At 39.1% G+C, this 17,346-nt stretch overlaps 2 long non-coding RNA genes across 7 annotated transcripts in view; one reads left to right on the top strand and one right to left on the bottom strand.

Annotated features, from left to right (window-relative positions):
* The window catches only part of LOC109548703 (uncharacterized), a 131,224-nt gene extending 124,421 nt beyond the window's left edge, over positions 1-6,803 (top strand). For all 6 annotated transcript variants that reach the window (XR_002174841.3, XR_012333970.1, XR_012333973.1 and 3 more), the window contains 3 exons: positions 1,061-1,151; positions 4,081-4,251; positions 5,689-6,803. This is a non-coding gene — a long non-coding RNA (uncharacterized lncRNA). The remainder of the gene's footprint in view (positions 1-1,060; positions 1,152-4,080; positions 4,252-5,688) is intronic.
* The window catches only part of LOC141279543 (uncharacterized), a 202,456-nt gene that overhangs the window by 25,297 nt on the left and 159,813 nt on the right, over positions 1-17,346 (bottom strand). The gene's annotated exons all lie outside the window — the stretch shown is intronic.

Genomic DNA, 17,346 nt, shown 5'->3' with positions numbered 1-17,346 from the left:
GTTCATCAATCTCCAATCATCATTCATTCTACGGACTTGCTACCGTGCACTTCTAGTCACCTTCGTTGCCAATACCTTAGGCCAACCTACTGTGCACTTTCAATAGCAGTATTAGCCACCTGGTCTCCCTGCTGTCATCCTTGACCCTTACGACTCCTCCCGTAGACTGCTTCTAGAATAATCTTCCACAAATGCAAATCTGACGCTGTCCTGCCCACCTTTAACTCTCCACGACATTTAAGACAAAGACCAGTCTCATTCCAAAGCTTGCCATGATGTGACCTTTACGTCTCTCTCCAACATGTAGCTTTGTCTCACTTTATTCATAGTACTCTAGCTGCAAGACAGTTCTTTCTGCTACTCACATGGCCTCTATGTGCATATTTCCTCCCATGCCTTGACCTTTACACATGATCTTCCCTCTACTTGGAACCCATCCTTCCTCCTTTTCTCTCCACCCTCCAGTTTATATCTAATTCACCCTTAAAACCTCAGCCTAACCCTGCCTTAAATAAGAAGCCCCAGCCCAAGCAGCTCCGTTGTTGAACACTCCCATAACCCACGGTCCCTCTTCATAACACTTAGTGCCCTTTATTATGATCACTCAATGTCTGCTTTGCCCCAAAGACCGTTCACTCTGTAAGGAGAAGCTTATCTGAGTGGTTCATAGCTATACCCCAGTGCCTGGCATGCAGTGGATGCTCATCATAATATTTGTTGAGTATGTGAACATATTAATCCATTCATTAAATCTGGCATACAAATAAAAATGCTATAGTAATTGCTACTACAATATATATCACTGTTAGTCCTAAGGCCTGTTCTAAATTTAATAAAGAGGATTATATAAGCTATCTAGGGAAATTGACTGTTATGTCAAATACTGTTCTGTGGGAAGATGGGACCTGAATTCTGGTCAAAAAAAATCATAACTTTCCATAACACATCTCAATTATAGTAGGTGGGCTGTCCATGATTTCTCACGTATCTTTGTATTAAATTCTATTTTCTGTTGTGCCATTTAATTTTTATATTTTTTGTCTCCTTTCTCTTCAAATAGATCATAGGAACCTTGAAGACAAGGAATACATCTCTCGTTTATTTGTATTTTCTAAAATTCCAAGCAGTTTCAGACATACACCAGGACTAGGGTAAATGTTGGTCTATTAGATTTGATTTCTGCCCTTAATGAATTGGGCTTGCTTAATAAGATAATCAGTTTCGGGCTTCCCTGGTGGCGCAGTGGTTGAGAGTCCGCCTGCCGACGCAGGGGACATGGGTTCATGCCCCGGTCCGGGAAGATCCCACATGCCGCGGAGCGGCTGGGCCCGTGAGCCATGGCCGCTGAGCCTGCGCATCCGGAGCCTGTGCTCCGCAACGGGAGAGGCCACAACAATGAGAGGGCCGCGTACCGCAAAAAAAAAAAAAAAAGAAAAAAAAAAAAGATAATCAGTTTCCATGAAATAAATGACATCTACTTCCTCTTGGTCTTGTGAATTATTGCTCATTCATTATTCATTTGGCCACTCACTGTTTATAGGACCTTTGCATATTGGCTCTATGTTAAGTATTTGTTGTACAATACGAAGGAAAAGCAGCTGTCTTCAGGAGTTAGTAAATAAATTGATAATCATAATGTGAGATAAATGCTAACGGTATATAAACACAGAAGAAGCATAAACTCTGACTAAGGGAGTATATGAGGTCTTAAAGAGGGGGGAGGAGAGTGTGCCCAAGTTATTGTTTTCAACAGCATAGAGGTATACAAGAGTAGGGGAGTTGGGGCCTTCCCTGGTGGCACAGTGGTTGAGAATCCGCCTGCCAATGCAGGGGACATGGGTTCTAGCCCTGGTCCAGGAAGATCCCACATGCCGTGGAGCAACTAAGCCCATGCACCACAACTACTGAGCCTGCGCTCTAGAGCCCGCAAGCCACAACTACTGAAGCCTGCGCACCTAGAGCCCGTGCTCTGCAACAAAGAGCAGCCCCCGCTTGCTGCAACTAGAGAAAGCCCGTGTGCAGCAATGAAGACCCAATGTAGCCAAAAAAAAAATAATAAATTTATTTAAAAAAAAAACAAACAAGAGTAGGGGAGTTGATTGGCATCCAGGATACAGGTAGGCTAATAGTAGAGAATAAATTGGGAAAAGTATGTTGGATCTGGCTTTGGACTGTGAGCTATATTGTTATGATTTCATCCTGTCAAGTGGTGTGTAGATGCCATAATGTGCCACCCAGATCCCCCTTCAAAAATAAAGGATTTAACTTCACCAACTGCTGCCAGCAGAAAGCCCTCAGCCCTCCCTAACTGGCCCCCCTCCAGGGACTGCCTCAGCTGAAGGAGGCCATCTCATCAAAGGTCATGCCTCCTTCTCATGGTGGCCCACACTCAATGACTGATTGACATGGGCAATAAAGCCTGGTTCCTTGACCCCAACTCAGGACAACTCAGATGGGTTATCCCAACCTCAGAACTCCTCAGATGAGGCCCCATGGAGACAGATTCTCAGTGTCACTTCTCCCCCTGCTTAATTCTGCAATTTTTTCTTCCTTTCCATCAGTGTTGATCCTAAAACCATTCCCTAATAAAACTCCTACACAGTAACAGAGTTTCCAAGTCTTCTTACCTAGGAAACCAACCTGCAACAGGTGGTGGTAGGGAGTCATCAAGGGGTCTTAAGCAAGAAAGTGACACAACCAAATATATATATTTTTTAACATGAGCTTTCCTGCACTTACGAACACTAAGTTTTAAAGAAAAATGCACATCAATTAATTTATTTCATTAGGGATTATTCCTATAGGGCTGAAAAAGCTGGTATGGCAGATGCAAAGACATGTAGTGTTGATATTTTTCAGTGATGGATCATTTCTCTTCATTACTGACACCGTATTCATCTTTTCAGGTTTTTTTTTTTTTTTTTTTTTTTTTTTTTTTTGCGGTACGCGGGCCTCTCACTGTTGTGGCCTCTCCCGTTGCGGAGCACAGGCTCCGGACGCGCAGGCCCAGCGGCCATGGCTCACGGGCCCAGCCGCTCTGTGGCATGTGGGATCCTCCCGGACTGGGGCACGAGCCCGTGTCCCCTGCATCGGCAGGTGGACTCTCAACCACTGCGCCACCAGGGAAGCCCCAATTTTGATTTTTTTTATTCTAACAAATCCTAACATCTTGTATAATTCTCTGCAATAAACCCTCAGTGTATGAAGAAACAATTCTGAATGACATAGAATAGTATTCTGGATAATGAAAGTGCTGGATGTAGAAGTTGAACTCATGGTTATAAAGGAAAGTCTTATCGAAATTAAGTCATTCAAATATATTGGAACTTTATGATTTTTGCAACATGATTATCATTGTAAAGTGCTCACAATTTCTCTTAGGAATAAAAACGTGAGTTGTATCTGACATATATTTTGCCTGTAAAATTTATACCTGAAATAATCTGTTCAGTTAACTGCATTATGTTTCACTTGAGTCATCCAAATTATGTTAGTGAAAAGTAAATTACTCTAAAATGCAAATTTATTCAGCGTTTTATAAGTGTATTCTGCTGTCCTTCATATTAAATGATGATATATTGAATGATGAATAGGGATTAATTTTTTTATGTTGAAAATTACAATTTTTTTCATAAATACAATTCTCAAAGGTTTTTTTTTTGCTTGACTTTGTGTCACAAATCCTCTTTTCACTTTTAAGATGATAACCCTTTTAATGTTTTACTATCACCTTTTGTCAAGAAAGACTCTAAAGTATTAAAATAAAATTCTCAGTAACCTTTTAAATAAATCTCCCTCATCCACACAAATGCTTAAATCTTGTTTCTGTGAGATAAGATGATTCTCAAAATTTGGAACAGTACTGAATCAGTTATTCTTCTAAAAATATATTAATAATCATCTGGAACTTATGATAATCTGAGGGAAAAGAGTGGGGTACTTGGAAACAGCAGCAATTTGTTCTCTTCTCCTTGACATTTACAAATATTTGATGGCTTCAATTCGTCCTGAGGTGTGTTAGCAATTAGAGAAATTCTAGAATCTCTTAAGGCAGACATTGCATAATAATTTGTTTTGCAGTATCTCCCGTCTAAATTGTGACCGCTACAGGGTTCAGAAATACTGAGTGAACTGTGGGATAGATCCATATAAGTCTACGCATACAAGGAATGAAGAGGATTCTTGGAAGGAAAATCATTCCAAGAGAAGGAGTTGGACACGAAAAGGTTGACAAAACCTTAGTTACTGAAGGTAAGAGCAAGTCTGCATTCAGCATGGTGTCCCTGTCCCACCTCATTTCCTGTGCCAGCATGAGGACTAATGCCTGAGGGAGTAAAATGGAGACCCCCCCCCCCCCATGACAGGGGGAAACACAGAACAGGGAGGAGCCATCCTGCTCTTTGAACTAGACACAGCCTTTTGACAACTGCAGCACTCCAGTGCTTTGCCTTGGGGCGGAGGAGAATCTGGAGAAACTGGCATGAGAGAATTTCCACTCTTCGAAGCCTAGGGAACCCCAGGGGTGCCTTCAGGAGACTGTTGTGCCTGCAGCATGTAGAAAACTCCCGTGAAAGTAAAAGTGGTTGTACTCAGCACTAAGGAGCCAAAGCAGGGGAGGAAGGAAACAGGATCACCAACACAGCAGCCGACCCCATGGTGTTTGGATTTATGGGAACTCAATGTGAGACACTCCCAACGACACGTGAGAAGGAAAAGTCAAGGGTTGGGTCTTCCATTAGTAGGTCTGGATGGGTTTTATTTATGACCAATCTCTGTAACTTCCTTATAATAGATTCTCAATAACGGTAGATTGAATGAATAATGTAAAGGTAATCTGATAATTTTCAACAGAGGTGGAAGAAAGAACTGAGAATACCGAAGGGCAACTGCAACCCTTATTCAGTATGATTCTGCATTGGTTTACCTAATCTGTCTTTAGGATTTAAACATTTGGAAGACAGAATTAAAAGGATGCATTTTTCAATCATCTGATCGTGGAACAAAACAATCCCATTGTGTAGAATCTAAACAATTTTGGTCATAGTAAAGTCAAAGAATTTTAAAAGCTAGTGTAAATGTTGGGGAAAACTTCTTGTTTTCCCATTTTATACCTAGGATGATACATCAGGAATGTGTTTTATGTCTTAGAATAATTCCCTGATTATCAAGTTCTACATATAAAGATTTTACTTTGTAGTTCTTTTGCTGTCAAAGTTTAATAAATTCTGATGTTTAAAAAATATCTTGAGGGGCTTCCCTGGTGGCGCAGTGGTTGAGAGTCCGCATGCCGATGCAGAGGACACGGGTTCGTGCCCCGGTCCGGGAGGATCCCACATGCCGCGGAGCGGCTGGACCCGTGAGCCATAGCCGCTGGGCCTGCGCGTCCGGAGTCTGTGCTCCGCAACGGGAGAGGCCACGGCAGTGAGAGGCCCGCGTACCGAAAACAAACAAACAAAAAACAAAAAAAAATCAAAACTGTATTTGAGTAGATGGCAACAATAATATTAGCTATCTGCATTTCCAATTCCAGATAGTTAGGACTACTTGATTTTTAAAGACATATAAGGAAGAAGTCTACAACCTCCCTGTATCACCATTTCCAGCAATGAACAGCCCATATTGCAGGAAGTTTGACACAAGTGCTGGTTTTGATTTACAGACTTACACCCTGTGTTTCTTTTCTTGAAGGCCTGGGGGTTAAAAGCCTAGGAGAGAGAAGTCAAAAGGTTGGTGATGTCTAACAGAAGCAAGATCTGCACAGAAAAGCAGCAGTGCACTAAGACATTTTATTTAGTTTGAATTTGGAAGTGGTCTTAAAAGAGCTTAGAATGCTTAAGAAAGAATGATCATTTTTTTTTTTTTAACTTGGAACTATACAACCCTATTTGGAGCAATTGGACTAATATTGCTACGAGCCAACTGGGTCTTTACAAGCGGAGTTCATTGAATCTATGCTACTCATAGATTTCTAGACAAGTCTCCCTTACACCTTACCACTTGAACACATGTTCAACACATGAACAGCTCATTCTTACTTTTAGCAGATACAGAAATAGTTATAAATTCTAGACCAAGGTGACAAAATATTTAAATTATACATGCTAGGCTTGTACCTTCCAGAGACCACTTAACTTAAAATGTATATGACTGTTAAGGTTTTTATGGGGGGAGGGTGTATGAAACATATGCACACATTTGCAACATATATGTCTTTTAACCTCCAGATTTTGAGAATACTTCTAGCAATGTGAGCTGTATTTTTTTGCTTTTGGTCTACCTGATTTCAACATTAAGCCATGTGTAAAAATTAACTGTAATGACATTTATAGGTCTCCAGGTAGCATTATGAGAAATTTTAAATTAGTGTATATTTTTAAATATAGCATTAGCAACATTGTCAGTCGATAGTAAATGATAAAAAGAAAATCTTTTGCAAGTTTCCCCATGTTTCCATCAATAAAATATAACTACTTATTTGAGATGTCCATACTCTTTTCAATTGAAAATATTTTTGTAAGAAAAGAATTCTTCCTTCATATTTTCATGCATTTAACTTATTATTTAATAAATAATCTATTAATTTATTAAATATTTATAACATGTTACAGTGTTTAATATTCATTAATGTATTATTATTATATTCATTTAATTTAGTTCTTTGCAGAATTTTAATGACCATGGTCTTTGTGGGCTCCTCTGTTGATGTATAATTTATACAGTTTTAAATTTTATAAGGATACTTTGTAAGAAGCATGTGCTCAGTTTTGTTCATTGGGACCAAATATATTTTTGTGGTGCTCATATTTTCACGATTCTCACAAGCCATTTTTTAACGTAGAAAGGCAATTTTAACATGATTTGTGTTGATTTCCAGAAATCCAGGAAGTTTAAGCAGATTTAAACATTCACTTCATACCATTTCACAGTGAACCTCATGCTGCGGCCAGTTGCATTTAAATCTTATGACAATTCTCATGACAAGAATTTGTTCTGTGATTTGAATGTTTTGTGTTTGAACTTGATTTTTGGTTTTGAACACGATAAACCATTATTTTAATCCTCATTTCTGGTTATTATGCCTTTGATTCAGTAAGGAACTCTCATTCATTAGTCATTAATTCTTTTTTTTTTTTTTTTTTGTGGTGTGTGGGCCTCTCACTGTTGTGGCCTCTCCTGTTGCGGAGCACAGGCTCCGGACGCGCAGGCTCAGCGGCCATGGCTCACGGGCCCAGCCACTCCACGGCATGTGGGATCTTCCTGGACCGGGGCACGAACCCATGTCCCCAGCATCGGCAGGCGGACTCTCAACCACTGCGCCACCAGGGAAGCCCAGTCATTAATTCTTAATTTTATGGACCAAGCAATTTAATTGTGCATCTCTAAAATAAATACGGTGAAGTTGAAAATATTCTCTGAGGAGAAACGTACTAATGTTTACTAGCAAATTTACTAATAATTACTGGTATACCGGGCTTCCCTGGTGGCGCAGTGGTTGAGAGTCCGCCTGCTGATGCAGGGGACACGGGTTTGTGCCCTGGTCCAGGAAGATCCCACATGCCGTGGAGCGGCTGGGCCCGTGAGCCATGGCCGCTGAGCCTGCGCGTTCGGAGCCTGTGCTCCGCAACGGGAGAGGCCACAACAGTGAGAGGCCCACGTACCGCAAAAAAAAAAAAAATAATAATAATAATAATAATAATTACTGGTATACTACCATTAATGAACTATTACAGATCAAATGCAAAAGATACAGTTCATACATTACATCTTCTTTTAATAAAAATACATCTCGGGGGCTTCCCTGGTGGCGCAGTGGTTGAGAGTCTGCCTGCCAATGCAGGGGACACGGGTTCGTGCCCTGGTCTGGGAGGATCCCACATGCCACGGAGCAAGTAGGCCCGTGAGCCACAACTACTGAGCCTGCGCGACTGGAGCCTGTGCTCCGCAACAAGAGAGGCCGCAACAGTGAGAGGCCTGTGCACCGTGATGAAGAGTGGCCCCCGCTCGCCGCAACTAGAGAAAGCCCATGCACAGAAACGAAGACCCAACACAGCCAAAAAATAAATATAAATAAATAAGTAAATATTAAAAAAATATATAAAATAAAAAAATTAAATAAAAAATAAAAATAAAAATACATCTCTAATACACAACATATTCTTTTGGGTGTGACAAACCTTAATACACCCTCTCAAATGATGGCTCATTTCTCCTGTCAAAATCCTAACTTTACCACTGGGTATTTTGGGATATGTTACTTAACTTCTCTGTGCCTCAGTTTGCTTACCTGTAAAATGGGGATAATAGTAGTACCAATTCATGGGCTGCTGTCAAAATTTATATTCGTTTTCTATTGCTGCTGTAACTAATTATCACAAGTTTAGCTTCTTAAAGTAACACCCATTTACTATATCTCACAGTTCTCTAGGTCAGAATTCCAGGTAGAACATGGCTCAGCTGGCTCCTGTGCTTAGAGTTTCACAAGGGCAAAAACAGCAAAACTATGTTCCTTTCCAGAGGTTCTAGGGATGAATCTGCTCCTGAGCTCATTCAGGTTGTTAGCTGAGTTCAGTTCTTTGCAGTTATAGGACTAAGGTCCTCCCTTCCTTGTGGACTGTCAGCTTGGGGTCAGTCTTTGATTTTACAGGCTGTCATTATTTCTTCTCATGCTTTCCATGTGTCTCTCTCCAGCTATGGTGGATTGAGTCTCTATCATACTTTGAATCTTTCTCACTTCTGCTACATCTCTCTGATCTCCAGCCAGAGAGAGTTCTGTGTTTTTAAGGGCTCATGTGATAAAATTGGCCCATAAAGATAATCTCCCTAATTTAAGGTCCATAATCATATTTATATCTGCAAAATCCCTCTTGTCATCTATGTAATATATTCACACGTTCTGGGAATTAGGATGTGGAAATCTTGGAAGGGCTAATTATTCTGCCTATACCACAAGATTAAATTAATTCATGGAAAGTACTTAAAACAATGTTTGATTCAAAACTGGTTCTTATTTTTTATATTTTAATAACTGGAGTTTCATATATACTGTGTACCATGACATCATCTGCATCCAACATTTTGTACTGACCCATCATCAGCATTTATTAGTATGATGGGCTGTGGCTGTATTATTAAACCACAACATTTAAAAAAAAAAATCACTCTGCCACAGTCATTTTTTGTGGTGTCAAACTAAAGTGATATTTAAAAATATATTTAAAAGCTAAAGTCAAATTAGAATATATCTTTCAGTTGTGAGTTATCACTTTAGAAGAGAAGTTTTATGTATTTAGGAAAATAATTCAGTCTGAGCACTTGACAGGCTTTGGGCTATTGCTATCACTTTGACATTAGAAAGTTAACAGCAAGCAGGCAAGCTTATCAATGCATTTAAAAAAAAACACGTTGTTTTAGGGTGCCAGTTTGATCAAAAACTCAAACACAGATATATTTTAAGTCTACAGCAGTTCTTGGTTATAGGAAAGTCATCTCAATGTTCTTGAATAGGAATCTATTAATATTTCCAAAAGGTTTTTGAAATTACAACATAAAATGTAAAATATCTCATAGGAGACTAGAACATCCCTTCATAATACATGGAGTCCAGCTGGAGAAATATTTAGGCCTGAGGAAGGTTTTTGTAAAAATATATTACAGTTGTTTATGTGAATCCTTTTCTCTGGCTTAAGCTCTGAAGAAAGAAACTGTGCTTCTTTTTACATTTTGGAATCCTTAATTCTACATAGAAGAGTTTGTTAAGTGGAATTTAACATGTTGCCTAATAAACATGGCAAAGTAAAAGTAAAATTAGCTAGGCTTCAATACCCATAAATATGTTAAGATTTTCATTTTGGCTTTCATATGAAGTATGCTTAGTTCTTCAATTTCACAGAGTAAAAATCAAAATGAAACAAACAGGGAGAATTTCTAAGGCACTATTTCCCTCCAGTCGCATTACAAGATTAAAATCTGTATATCTGGACTGTTATATATTTTCCAGATGCTTTTCAAGCATTTAATTTTCTATTTATTGCTCTAAGAGTCTGTCATTACTCTGATGTGGCAGATGAAAAGCCCAGAAACTATTTAACATGCTAAAAGCTAGTAGGCAAAACAAAGCAAAAAATTATACACACCAAAAGCCCTAGGGCTTCCCTGGTAGCGCAGTGGTTGAGAGTCTGCCTGCCGATGCTGGGGACACGGGTTCGTGCCCCGGTCCGGGAAGATCCCACACGCCGCGCAGCGGCTGGGCCTGTGAACCATGGCCGCTGAGCCTGCGCGTCCGGAGCCTGTGCTCCGCAACGGGAGAGGCCACAACAATGAGAGGCCCGCGTACCGCAAAAAAAAAACAAAACAAACAAAAAAAAGCCCTAATGATCAATATGATCCTCATAGACTTTTAGACTGACATCTCTCAAATCCTTTAAGTAACAAGATGATTGATAAATAAATACACACCTTATTAAATACAATGGCAAATTGATTTGTTCTGAGAATAACCTCTAGGGCTGAGAGGAACTAAGTCTCCCCGGTTCTGACTCTGAAATCTATACTAAATGGAAAAGGTCAAATAGAAAAACAAAACTTCAATAAAGGGGGTGTTGAGGGAGAACTAAAAAGGACACATTAAAAAAGAGAAACAAACAAAACTGTTCAGAACGTGCCCATGGAGCCATTTATAATTCCTGGGTATAACTCACTATTTAAATTACTTGTCTCTTAATTATCTGGGCTGCAATTTATCTCCTGGTCACATGTTTTAGGCAGAACACAGCCTAGACCAAAACAAAATAGTGATCAATGGGAATTAGTTCCATGATGTACTGTTGATCGCATATAAAACAAGGAGGATTTAGGGTTTGTCAGTTTGTTGAAAAGAGTTTGTTTTCTTCCACAGATGCAGCCATTAGTTAGGAGCAAAACATATGGCTGGAGGGTAATTAAGATGCTGGTGCCCAACAGAATATGAATAAATAAACCCCATTACATCTCTCTGCCCCTACTGGCCTTTGTAACAGAACTTTGGCCCATAAATATCAGTTCTATTTAATGACATGGGGAATTTTGAGGGAAAAGCAAGTTTAGGGAAGAGAGGAGAGGATATCCAGAATATAGTTTGCACATGCTAAATTTAAGATGTCTGTTAGACATTCATCTGTTGGGATCAATAGACAGATAAATCAAACTCAAGAAAAAGGCTGGAGATATGAATTTGGGAGTTAAGTATATGATGGTATCTAAAGCCACTGGGAAAGAATGAGATTACCCTGGGAATAAAAGACAGCTGAGGACTGAACCTATGGTTCTCTAGCATTAGATGTCAGGCAGAGGAGAAACAAACAAACAAAGGGAGACTGATAAGAAGCAGCAAATAAATAAGAAGAAAAAAGAATGGTGCCCTACAACACCAGTCCTGAGGTGTTCTAAGAAGGAGGGAGTGACCAATAATGCCAAATGACAGTGAGAGGCCAAGTTAAATGAGGACTGAGAACTGACCACAATGTTTGGGAACATGGAAGTTGTTGATGACTTGAAAAAAGTAGTTTTAGTGGAAGGATGGGGACTGCAGTAAGATAAGAGAGTGTCAGGTAAGGAAACGAACATCATTGCTCTTTAGATATTTTGCCATAAAGAGGAGAGCTATGTGGTAGTAGACAGAGGATCTACCGTCAAGGGGCAGAACTGTAATTTTTTTTTTTTGATTGGAGATTTTAGAGCATTTGTGTATGCTGCATTGGGAGGGAAACACTGATAATGCAGAAGAGAGGGATAGTCATTGTAAGATCAGAGTTCTAGAGCAGCTAAAAATGGTACTCCTGGAGGAATTAGTCCTAAACAAAGCCAGAGAGTTCATTGTCCTTTACAGGAGAGCAGTTATTGATAATGACAAGGGCAAGAAGACAAGAAGGGCTTGACTGCTGCAGTGGGTGACTGACGCCGGGTGGAGGACAGGATCATTGGAAATGTGAATATGAAGGAACTGAGTGGAGGGTAAGCCAATGGACGAATCATCTTGGCACAATCTACGCTCCACGGGCAACAATCATTAGAAGTTCCTAAAGAGTGTTTTACACACAGCCATGAATGAGAACAGAGTGCCTCTTGCCTTTGATCATAGCTACTCTGAACTCTTCCCATGCTGGCTACAGAGGCTCCTAACTTAGAGTTGGGACAGTTCTGCAGTCTGATTCAAGACAATAAAGGGAAAGGTTTACCCTCTGCTGTAATTACACTGTTCAAGTGCTGCACCTGAAGGCACTGCTCTCACTTTAAAATCACAGCGTGTGTCTTTGTGTCTTCAATTTCTTTCAACAGTCTTACGGTTTTCAGTGTACAGGTCTTTAACTTCCTAGATTAATTTTTTTCCTAGATATTTTATTCTTTTTTTGCAATTGTAAATGGGATTGTTTTCTTAATTTCTCTTTCTGCTTGTTCATCATTAGTGTATAGAAATGCAACAGATTTTTGTATATTGATTTTGTACCCTGCAACTTTACTGTATTCATTTGTTATTTCTAATATTTTTGTGTGGTATCTTTAGGGTTTTCTGCATATAAAATTATGTTATCTGCAAATAGTGACAGTTTTACTTCTTCCTTTCCAATTTGAATGCCTTTAATTTCTTTTTCTTGCCTAATTGTTCTGGTTAAAACCTTTAATCCTATGTTGAATAAAAGTGGTGAGTAGACATCCTTGCCTTTTTCCTGATCTTAAAGGATAGTTTCAGTTTTTCACCATTGAGTATGATGTTAGCTATGGATTTGTCATTTATGGCCTTAACTATGTTGAGGTACATTCCTTCTACAGCCATTTTATTAAGGGTTTTTATCATAACTGGGTGTTGAATATTGTCAAATGCTTTTTCTATACCTATTAAGATGATTTTAATCTTTTATTCTGTTGATGTGGTATATCACATGTGGATTATTTAAAAATTAAAAAATGAGGAAATGAACAAACCCAAACAAACAAAAACAAACACATAGATACAGAGAACAGAGTAGTGATTACCAGCGGGATAGAAGGGTGGGGAGAGGGCAAAATGTATATAGAGGGTCAACTGTATGGTGATGGATGGAAACTAAATTTTGGATGGTGAGCATACTATAGTGTATACGGAAGTTAAGATATCATGTTGTACACATGAAACTTATATAATGTTACAAACCAATGTTACCTCAATTTAAAAAAATAGAAGAAAAGATAAAAAGAGACACAAATCACAGCACGTTTTCTCCCTGGGGGCTGAGAAGAGGCTTGGTCCAGGTGCTCTGACTACACTCCCCCTTCGAATTTCAGATCTTGTCACAGAATCCCGCTCATTGTGTCAGACTCTTTTTTTCTTATTATAAATTTTCTCTTTGGGTACCAGTTATTGGAATTATTTATGTTTCTCCTACCAAAAGAGTACCAGCCCCATGTAAATTAGTCATTGAAAATATATAATGGGTGACACCTGCAAGCTATATCTAAGTATCAGTTACAGCCCTGCTGGGAAAACCAAGGTGCCCATCATACGAAATAATACAAATAAGTAGAAAACATGCAGGTCTTAAAATATAACGGTAGAGCCCAATGGTCAACATTGGAACAGGCTCTCATGCAATTTCACAGAGCATTGCTTGGTGAGCCTTGATTTTAAAAGTATCCTTTTGCAAAAAGAATATTCTCCTGTTCAACCAAAGGTCCTGTTTGGATGGGAAATATTTTACATGGAATGGTGAGAAAAATGGGGACACAGCCTGGCCAGATAGATAAAGTTATCTTCTGAATAATGAGTGACAGATACTACAGCTCAATCACTTTCCCAAGCAGGAGGCTGAATCCATACTCCTAAGCTCCTGGGGACAGCCAATTTGGGAAGGAAAGCAGGAGTTACCAAGAGGAAGGCAGTTGGTTCAGGTCTCCTAAAGATTTCTTGTCTCAGTCAGGACTGCATTCCAGGGACAGAGGTTGATAATACATGACCTTGACTCATTGTTAGTATTGCTGATAAGTTTTATAAGGCAAATGATTAGAGATGTCAAGAAGGAGAAGATAAACATATTAGCAACTGATCTGAAGTTATAAATAGCATAATTTATGGATATTAAGATGTGTAATGGATATTGGGATGATTTTCAATACAATCTTCCATAATGAAATCAGAAATCATAAAATTAAAGTCACAGCTAAAAAAGGTCAGAATTAACTTTTTTTTTCCTTTTTGAGGCAATAATCTTAAGACTTTGGAGACACAGAATCTAGGTATACATTTCAATGAATCTCAATTTATGAGACATTTCGCCTAAAGCGAAAAAATGTACCTGTTGGAAGTATATCTTTTTTTTTTTGCCGTACGCGGGCCTCTCACTGCTGTGGCCTCTCCCGTTGTGGAGCACAGGCTCCGGACGCGCAGGCTCAGCAGCCATGGCTCACGGGCCCAGCCACACCACGGCATGTGGGATCTTCCCGGACCGGGGCACGAACCCGTGTCCCCTGCATTGGCAGACGGACTCTCAACCACTGTGCCACCAGGGAAGCCTGAAGTATATCTTTTTTTCTTTTCCTTTCAACAGGAAAAGTTCAGCTAGCTTGAGAAAGAGACAATTGGAAAGTCTACATCGCTTCTATAATTCACATCATGACATTTCACTGTCAGCTATTATTTCTAAACTATTAACTTTTATGAAAGCTTTTTGGACAATGATGTTGATGTTTAATAATATTGACTTCAAAAATATCATTGGATAAAGGACACAATTCTCATGGCAGTTCTTAAATTCTGAATATTTCCTTTTTTTTTTTCCAGAGGAAAATGTTGGGGCAATAGTTCAGCATCATCACGTTTTCTTTCACTAAGAAGCATAATTTTTTTTTTCAGTATTAAACACCTTTAAGATTGATGCTGCCCTGAGAGGATCGTAAGAAGATTTTCAAACTTCAGGTTAAGATGACCCCTGCAGGTGGCTGCAGAACCATGGTGATGTACACAGTGCCTGGCACACAGTAGGTGCTCAAGAACCAGCTGCTGAAAGAGTTATAATAGCTGGAGCAGGTACCTTATCCCAATTGAGACTTGATAGTGATTCAAATATTAGGCAGGAAAAGCCAAAGACAAAATCAACACAAAATATGCCTCTTACTGCATTAATTTTTTGGCTCTGCATTTCCTTTCACAGTTTCTGCTCATAATGTTGTAAACAGTTCCAAATTCCTAAGCCATGCCAGTTATTAATTTCTTGAGAAAATTCAGTTTTATTTTATAAAAAAAGCAAAAATTTCTCTAAATCTTGTTAGTAGAGTTATTTAAGTTTCACCTAACTAACAATATAAACTCAGGGATTTTTAAGGATATTAACTAGGGATACTTTTAAGGATACTCGGGCATTTCATGAACCATAAAAAGGAGTTGTTACACTCTAACATTTGAACTAATATTTTTCAAATATTAGTCCATTAAGATTTCATTTCTCTGATCTGATTTTTTTCCTGAGGCTTAAAAAAAAGATATATTTGTTTATGTAAAGGATCAATAGAAAAGTGATTCTCAGAAGGAAAATCATTAAATTCTTCTCCCCAGAGGTAGATAGAGCTCTGCTCAATAAGGCATGAAGTAGTTTTATTTCTTATTAATAACTCCAGATAAAGAATTCTTATTTTTGAATGTGTCTGTATCTCCAGGTTTAAGTTAAAATGCTCACATTCCTGTTGGCCACTGTCTCTCAAAGCACAAAACAGAGTCTGGGTTTTTGTACATCTTCATAGGGAAACCTCAGAGTATCCACTCGGGAGAGCGGATTCCTCTGCCTGTGATCATAAAAGAATCCCAAACTTCCAGGAGGTGTCAAGTCCAGGGGGCAGGGCAGGGACCACAAAACCATCCCTAACAGTTTTGGTGCAAACACAGAGGAATTTCAAGGCATTACCAAGCAGCATTCAAAAAAGAGCCAAATGTAGCCAATCCTCCTTGTAAAAATAAGGTCTGCTGGAGGCCGAGTGAGTGGCCTCTGTCTAACCAGGTCATCATTTTTGTTCCTTTTATCAATCTGTAATATTAACTTAAAAATTTGAAGAAATATCACCTGGAACTCATATAGCAACTTTCAATTTTCAAAAATATTTTTATTGATATCTTCCCAATGTGATCCTCAGAACCTATCTGTAAGAGATATTTTGTAAATGGGATCACTGGTATACAGAAGAGTAGAGTAGCTGTCAATGGAAATTGAGTGTCCAGGTGCCACTCAGATCTCACGATTCTGAACATCAGGCTCTGTGCATAGTTCACTGCTGCCCTTTTGCAAGGAAAGAATTTAGAATTCTCATCTTTGCTCTCATGACAGAGACATTTGGAAAACACAGACTCACTAATTATCTACATCCTAGAGCAAAATTTGAGTTAATTGACACCATTTATTTTCATGGAGGAATTTAGTCAAGTAATTATGAAAATTATTTCAAAGAACAAATCTGTTGGCAATGATGGACTCTAATGAGCAAATATTAAGCTGCTACATTAGTTCTCCAAAATTAGTGCCCTTTCTCTTTCTTCTTTAAATGTAGCAATTTCTGTAAGAAGAATTAGATCTTATTAGTCCTTGACATCAAAAGCCACACGGAACTAATTACTTAAAGTTGAATGAATACCTAACTTTGTTGTGTGGAAGGCCTTGGCCAAGCTGATTCATGAAAAGCCCCTAAGTAGATATAAGTGGAAAACACCTGGACTCTACAGACAGAGAACTGTGTAACTGTGGCTGAAAATGGCCAGTTGTCCACAGAACCCTTTTCCTCTTCCTTCTGTGCTACTCACTAGAGGTGCAGGTAGCCACCTGACTTACTTCTAGCCTACAGAATCTAGAAATAGAAGTGATGGGCATCAGTTTCAGGCCTGGTCCATAAAAACGTTTCCAAGCCCTTTCCCATTTACCAGCTTGATGAAACAAGCACAATGGCTTAGAAGGCATGTGCTGAAGATGACAAAGTTGCATAACAGTACAAGCCCAGAGCCCTGAATCACCACATGGACAAGAGCTGTCTACCAATCAGGAACAACAATTTTGGAAGTTATGAAAGAACTAAACTTCTATCATGTTTGAGCTATTACACATGTAGGGGTTTGTTTGTGACAGCAGGTAGCATTAGCTTAACTAATGTGTGTAACACCAGCACATGCACAGAAAAGAGGAGTTTGCATTAGAATGGTTCAGCAAGATTTCAAGGCTTGGAATATGAATTGTTGGCATGCCATGATTGTGCTGAATAACAGAATTATTGTCTTGTGTGGAATCATAATCACATGAGTATTAGTGTGGCCCTTTCAGGAGGAGTGAAGCTTAAAGTCCAGTGCAGCCCTCCTTTCCGGTT

The sequence above is a fragment of the Tursiops truncatus genome, chromosome 9 (genome assembly GCF_011762595.2).
Source record: "Tursiops truncatus isolate mTurTru1 chromosome 9, mTurTru1.mat.Y, whole genome shotgun sequence".
Classification (NCBI taxonomy): Eukaryota; Metazoa; Chordata; class Mammalia; order Artiodactyla; family Delphinidae; genus Tursiops; species Tursiops truncatus.
This window is presented reverse-complemented; position numbering and strand designations above follow the sequence as displayed.